Consider the following 8,963-nt stretch of genomic DNA (forward strand, 5'->3'; position numbering starts at 1 on the left):
TCTGTAAATAATGACACCCTCCCGGGGATACTCTGTACATACTGACACACCCCCGGGGATACTCTGTAAATGCTGACACTCCCCCGGGGATACTCTATAAATACTGACACACCCCCGGGGACACTCTGTAAATACAGACACATTCCCGGGAATACTCTTTACATACAGACACTCTCCCGGGGATAAACTGTAAATACTGAGACACTCCCGGGGATACTCTGTAAATGCTGAAACACCCCCGCAGATACTCTGTAAATACTGACACACCCCCGGGGATACTCTGTAAAACTGACACACCCACGGGGATACTATGTAAATACTGACACACCCCCAGGGATACTCTGTAAATACTGACACACTCCCGGGGATACTCTGTAATTACTGACACACCCCCGGGGCTACTCTGTAAATACTGACACAGTCCCGGAGGCACTCTGTAAATACTGACACACCCCCGGGGATACTCTGTATATACTGACACACCCCCGGGGATACTCTGTAAATACTGACACCCCCCCGGGGACACTCTGTAACTACTGACACACCCCCGGGGATACTCTGTAAATACTGACACACCCACGGGGATACTCTGTAAATACTGACACACCCCCGGGGATACTCTGTAAATACTGACACACTCCCGGGGATACTCTGTAATTACTGACACACCCCCGGGGCTACTTTGTAAATACTGACACAGTCCCGGAGACACTCTGTAAATACTGACACACCCCTGGGGATACTCTGTAAATACTGACACACCCCCGGGGATACTGTGTAAATACTGACACACCCCCGGGGACACTCTGTAAATATTAACACACCCCCGGGGACACTTTGTAAATACTGACACACCCCCGGGCAGACTCTGTAAATACTGACACACCCCCGGGGATACTCTGTAAATACTGACACACCCCCGGGGACACTCTGTAAATAATGACACCCTCCCGGGGATACTCTGTAAATACTGACACACTCCCGGGGATGCTCTCTAAATACTGACACACCCCCGGGGATACTCTGTAAATACTGACACACCCCCGGGGACACTCTGTAAATACAGACACATTCCCGGGAATACTCTGTACATACAGACACACTCCCGGGAATGAACTATAAATACTGAGACACTCCCGGGGATACTCTGTAAATGCTGACACACCCCCGCAGATACTCTGTAAATACTGACACACCTCCGGGGATACTCTGTAATTACTGACACACCCCCAGGGATACTCCGTAAATACTGACACACTCCCAGGGATACTCCGTAAATACTGACACACCCCCGTGGACACTCTGTATATATTGACACACCCCGGGGATACTCTGCAAATACTGTCACACCCCCGGGGACTCTCTGTAAATAGTGACACACCCCCGGGGATACTCTGTAAATACTGACACACCCCCGGGAATACTCTGTAAATGCTGACACTCCCCCGGGGATACTCTATAAATACTGACACACCCCCGGGGATACTCTGTAAATACTGACACACCCCCGGGGATACTCTGTAAACACTGACACACCCACAGGGATACTCTGTAAATACTGACACACCCCCGGGGATACGCTGTAAATACTGACACACTCCCGGGGATACACTGCAAATACTGACACACCCCCGGGGACACTCTGTAAATACTGACACACCTCCGGGGATACTCTGTAAATACTGACACACCCCCGGGGATACGCTGTAAATACTGACACACTCCCGGGGATACACTGTAAATTCTGACACACCCCCGGGGACACTCTGTAAATACTGACACACCCCCGGGGATACTCTGTAAATCTGACACACTCCCGGGGATACTCTGTAAATACTGACACACCCCCGGGGATACTTTGTAAATACTGACACACCCCCGGGGACACTCTGTAAATACAGACACATTACCGGGAATACTCTGTACATACAGACACACCCCCGGGGATACTCTGTAAATGCTGACTCTCCCCCGGGGATACTCTATAAATACTGATACACCCCCGGGGATACTCTGAAAATACTGACACACCCCCGGGGATACACTGTAAGTACTGACACACTCCCGGGTGTCCTCTGTAGATACTGAAACACCCCCGGGGATAATCTGTAAATACTGACACACCCCCGGGGACAATCTGTAATTACTGACACACCCCCGGGGATACTCTGTAAACACTGACACACCCACGGGGATACTATGTAAATACTGACACACCCCCAGGGATACTCTGTAAATACTGACACACTCCCGGGGATACTCTGTAATTACTGACACACCCCCGGGGCTACTCTGTAAATACTGACACAGTCCCGGAGGCACTCTGTAAATACTGACACACCCCCGGGGATACTCTGTATATACTGACACACCCCCGGGGATACTCTGTATATACTGACTCCCCCGCGGGGATACTGTGTCAATACCGAGACACCCCCGGGGACACTCTGTAAACACTAACACACCCCCGGGGACACTTTGTAAATACTGACACACCCCCGGGCACACTCTGTAAATACTGACACACCCCCGGGGATACTCTGTAAATACTGACACACCCCCGGGGATACTCTGTAAATACTGACGCACCCCCGGGGACACTCTGTAAATAATGACACCCTCCCGGGGATACTCTGTAAATACTGACACACCCCCGGGGATACTCTGTTAATGCTGACACTCCCCCGGGGATACTCTATAAATACTGACACACCCCCGGGGACACTCTGTAAATACAGACACATTCCCGGGAATACTCTTTACATACAGACACTCTCCCGGGGATAAACTGTAAATACTGAGACACTCCCGGGGATACTCTGTAAATGCTGAAACACCCCCGCAGATACTCTGTAAATACTGACACACCCCCGGGGATACTCTGTAAACACTGACACACCCACGGGGATACTATGTAAATACTGACACACCCCCAGGGATACTCTGTAAATACTGACACACTCCCGGGGATACTCTGTAATTACTGACACACCCCCGGGGCTACTCTGTAAATACTGACACAGTCCCGGAGGCACTCTGTAAATACTGACACACCCCCGGGGATACTCTGTATATACTGACACACCCCCGGGGATACTCTGTATATACTGACTCCCCCGCGGGGATACTGTGTCAATACCGAGACACCCCCGGGGACACTCTGTAAACACTAACACACCCCCGGGGACACTTTGTAAATACTGACACACCCCCGGGCACACTCTGTAAATACTGACACACCCCCGGGGATACTCTGTAAATACTGACACACCCCCGGGGATACTCTGTAAATACTGACGCACCCCCGGGGACACTCTGTAAATAATGACACCCTCCCGGGGATACTCTGTAAATACTGACACACCCCCGGGGATACTCTGTAAATGCTGACACTCCCCCGGGGATACTCTATAAATACTGACACACCCCCGGGGACACTCTGTAAATACAGACACATTCCCGGGAATACTCTTTACATACAGACACTCTCCCGGGGATAAACTGTAAATACTGAGACACTCCCGGGGATACTCTGTAAATGCTGAAACACCCCCGCAGATACTCTGTAAATACTGACACACCTCCGGGGATACTCTGTAATTACTGGCACACCCCCAGGGATACTCTGTAAATACTGACACACTCCCAGGGATACTCCGTAAATACTGACACACTCCCGTGGACACTCTGTATATATTGACACAACCCCGGGGATACTCTTCAAACACTGACACACCCCCGGGGACTCTCTGTAAATAGTGACACACCCCCGGGGATACTCTGTAAATACTGACACACCCCCGGGGATACTCTGTAAATGCTGACACTCCCCCGGGGATACTCTATAAATACTGACACACCCCTGGGGATACTCTGTAAATACTGACACACCCCCGGGGATACTCTGTAAATACTGACACACCCCCGGGATACTCTGTAAATACTGACACACCCCCGGGGATACGCTGTAAATACTGACACACTCCCGGGGATACACTGTAAATAATGACACACACCCGGGGACACTCTGTAAATACTGACACACCCCCGGGGATACTCTGTAAATACTGACTCAACCCCGGGGATATACTGTAAATACTGACACACTCCTGGGGACCCACTGTAAATAATGACACACCCCCGGGGACACTCTGTAGATACTGGCACACCCCCGGGGACACTCTGTAATACTGACACACCCCCGGGTATACTCTGTAAATATTGACACACATCCGGGGATATTCTGTAAATACTGACACCCCCCAGGGACACTCTGTAAATACTGACACACCCCCGGGGATACTCTGTAAATACTGATACACTCCCGGGGACACTCTGTAAATACTGACACACTCCCGGGGACACTCTGTAAATAATGACACACCCCCAGGGATACTCTGAAAATACTGATACACTCCCGGGGACACTCTGTAAATACTGACACACTCCCGGGGACACTCTGTAAATACTGACACCCCCCAGGGACACTCTGTAAATACTGACACACCCCCGGGGATACTCTGTAAATACTGATACACTCCCGGGGACACTCTGTAAATACTGACACACTCCCGGGGACACTCTGTAAATAATGACACACCCCCAGGGATACTCTGAAAATACTGATACACTCCCGGGGACTCTCTGTAAATACTGACACACTCCCGGGGACACTCTGTAAATACTGACACACCCCCGGGGATACTCTGTAAATATTGATACACTCCCGGGGACACTCTGTAAATACTGACACACTCCCGGGGACACTCTGTAAATAATGACACACCCCCAGGGATACTCTGTAAATACTGATACACTCCCGGGGACACTCTGTAAATACTGACACACTCCCGGGGACACACTGTAAATACTGACACTCCCCCGGGGACACTTTGTAAATAATGACACACCCCCAGGGATACTCTGAAAATACTGACACACCCCCGGGGATACTCTGTAAATACTGACACACCCCCGGGGATACTCTGTAAATACTGACACACCCCCGGGGATGTTCGGTAAATACTGACACACTCCCGGGGACACACTTTAAATACTGACACACCCCCTGGGATACTCTGTAAATACTGAAACACCCCCGGGGATACTCTGTAAATACTGACACACCCACGGGGATACTCTGTAAATACTGACACACGCCCGGGGATACTCTGTAAATACTGACACACCCACGGGGATACTCTGTAAATACTTACACACCCCCGGGGACACTCTGTAAATACTGACACACCCCCGGGGACACTCTGTAAATACTGACACACTCCCGGGGACACTCTGTAAATACTGACACACCCCCGGGGACCCACTGCAAATACTGACACACTCCCGGGGACACTCTGTATATACGGACACACTCCCGGGGACCCTCTGTAAATACTGACACACCCCCGTGGACCCTCTGCAAATACTGACACTCTCCTGTGGACCCTCTGTAAATAATGACACACTCACGTGGACGCTCTGTAAATATTGACACACTCCCTGGGACCCTCTGTAAATACTGACTGACTCCCGGGGACTCTCTGTAAATAATGACAAACACCCGGGGACCCTCTGCAAATACTGACACAGCCCCAGAGACACTTGTAAATACTGAGACACTCGCGTGGACTCTCTGTAAATACTGACACACTCCCTGGGACCCTCTGTAAAAACTGACACACTCCTAGGGAACCTCTGTAAATACTGACACACTCCCTGGGACCCTCTGTAAATACTGACACACTCCCAGGGACACTCTGTAAATACTGACACACTCCTGGGGGCACTCTGTAAATACTGACACACTCCCCGGGACACTCTGTAATTACTGACACACTCCCGGGGACCCTCTGTAAATACTGACACACTCCCAGAGACACTCTGTAAATACTGACACACCTCCGGGGATACTCTGTAATTACTGACACACCCCCAGGGATACTCTGTAAATACTGACACACTCCTGGGGACCCACTGTAAATAATGACACACCCCCGGGGATACTCTGTAAATACTGACTCAACCCCGGGGATATACTGTAAATACTGACACACTCCTGGGGACCCACTGTAAATAATGACACACCCCCGGGGACACTCTGTAGATACTGGCACACCCCCGGGGACACTCTGTAATACTGACACACCCCCGGGTATACTCTGTAAATATTGACACACATCCGGGGATATTCTGTAAATACTGACACCCCCCAGGGACACTCTGTAAATACTGACACACCCCCGGGGATACTCTGTAAATACTGATACACTCCCGGGGACACTCTGTAAATACTGACACACTCCCGGGGACACTCTGTAAATAATGACACACCCCCAGGGATACTCTGAAAATACTGATACACTCCCGGGGACACTCTGTAAATACTGACACACTCCCGGGGACACTCTGTAAATACTGACACCCCCCAGGGACACTCTGTAAATACTGACACACCCCCGGGGATACTCTGTAAATACTGATACACTCCCGGGGACACTCTGTAAATACTGACACACTCCCGGGGACACTCTGTAAATAATGACACACCCCCAGGGATACTCTGAAAATACTGATACACTCCCGGGGACTCTCTGTAAATACTGACACACTCCCGGGGACACTCTGTAAATACTGACACACCCCCGGGGATACTCTGTAAATATTGATACACTCCCGGGGACACTCTGTAAATACTGACACACTCCCGGGGACACTCTGTAAATAATGACACACCCCCAGGGATACTCTGTAAATACTGATACACTCCCGGGGACACTCTGTAAATACTGACACACTCCCGGGGACACACTGTAAATACTGACACTCCCCCGGGGACACTTTGTAAATAATGACACACCCCCAGGGATACTCTGAAAATACTGACACACCCCCGGGGATACTCTGTAAATACTGACACACCCCCGGGGATACTCTGTAAATACTGACACACCCCCGGGGATGTTCGGTAAATACTGACACACTCCCGGGGACACACTTTAAATACTGACACACCCCCTGGGATACTCTGTAAATACTGAAACACCCCCGGGGATACTCTGTAAATACTGACACACCCACGGGGATACTCTGTAAATACTGACACACGCCCGGGGATACTCTGTAAATACTGACACACCCACGGGGATACTCTGTAAATACTTACACACCCCCGGGGACACTCTGTAAATACTGACACACCCCCGGGGACACTCTGTAAATACTGACACACTCCCGGGGACACTCTGTAAATACTGACACACCCCCGGGGACCCACTGCAAATACTGACACACTCCCGGGGACACTCTGTATATACGGACACACTCCCGGGGACCCTCTGTAAATACTGACACACCCCCGTGGACCCTCTGCAAATACTGACACTCTCCTGTGGACCCTCTGTAAATAATGACACACTCACGTGGACGCTCTGTAAATATTGACACACTCCCTGGGACCCTCTGTAAATACTGACTGACTCCCGGGGACTCTCTGTAAATAATGACAAACACCCGGGGACCCTCTGCAAATACTGACACAGCCCCAGAGACACTTGTAAATACTGAGACACTCGCGTGGACTCTCTGTAAATACTGACACACTCCCTGGGACCCTCTGTAAAAACTGACACACTCCTAGGGAACCTCTGTAAATACTGACACACTCCCTGGGACCCTCTGTAAATACTGACACACTCCCAGGGACACTCTGTAAATACTGACACACTCCTGGGGGCACTCTGTAAATACTGACACACTCCCCGGGACACTCTGTAATTACTGACACACTCCCGGGGACCCTCTGTAAATACTGACACACTCCCAGAGACACTCTGTAAATACTGACACACCTCCGGGGATACTCTGTAATTACTGACACACCCCCAGGGATACTCTGTAAATACTGACACACTCCCAGGGATACTCCGTAAATACTGACACACCCCCGTGGACACTCTGTATATATTGACACACCCCGGGGATACTCTGCAAATACTGACACACCCCCGGGGACTCTCTGTAAATAGTGACACACCCCCGGGGATACTCTGTAAATACTGACACACCCCCGGGGCTACTCTGTAAATGCTGACACTCCCCCGGGGATACTCTATAAATACTGACACACCTCTGGGGATACTCTGTAAATACTGACACACCCCCGGGGATACTCTGTAAATACTGACACACCCCCGGGATACTCTGTAAATACTGACACACCCCCGGGGATACGCTGTAAATACTGACACACTCCCGGGGATACACTGTAAATACTGACACACCCCCGGGGACACTCTGTAAATGCTGACACACCCCCGGGGATACTCTGTAAATATTGACACACCCCCGGGGATACGCTGTAAATACTGACACACTCCCGGGGATGCACTGTAAATACTGACACACCCCCGGGGACACTCTGTAAATACTGACACACCCCCGGGGATACTCTGTAAATATTGACACACTCCCGGGGATACTCTGTAAATACTGATACACCCCCGGGGATACTTTGTAAATACTGACACACCCCCGGGGACACTCTGTAAATACAGACACATTACCGGGAATACTCTGTACATACAGACACACCCCCGGGGATACTCTGTAAATGCTGACACTCCCCCGGGGATACTCTATAAATACTGACACACCCCCGGGGATACTCTGATAATACTGACACACCCCCGGGGATACACTGTAAGTACTGACACACTCCCGGGTGTCCTCTGTAGATACTGAAACACCCCCGGGGGTAATCTGTAAATACTGACACACCCCCGGGGACAATCTGTAAATACTGACACACCCCCGGGGATACTCTATAAACACTGACACACCCACGGGGATACTCTGTAAATACTTACACACCCCCGGGGACACTCTGTAAATACGGACACACCCCCGGGGACACTCTGTAAATATTGACACACTCCCGGGGACACTCTGTAAATACTGACACA

This window comes from Somniosus microcephalus, unplaced genomic scaffold (genome assembly GCF_052327205.1).
Source record: "Somniosus microcephalus isolate GS21.2 unplaced genomic scaffold, FLI_Smic_1.0 unresolved_chr3, whole genome shotgun sequence".
In the NCBI taxonomy this organism is placed as follows: Eukaryota; Metazoa; Chordata; class Chondrichthyes; order Squaliformes; family Somniosidae; genus Somniosus; species Somniosus microcephalus.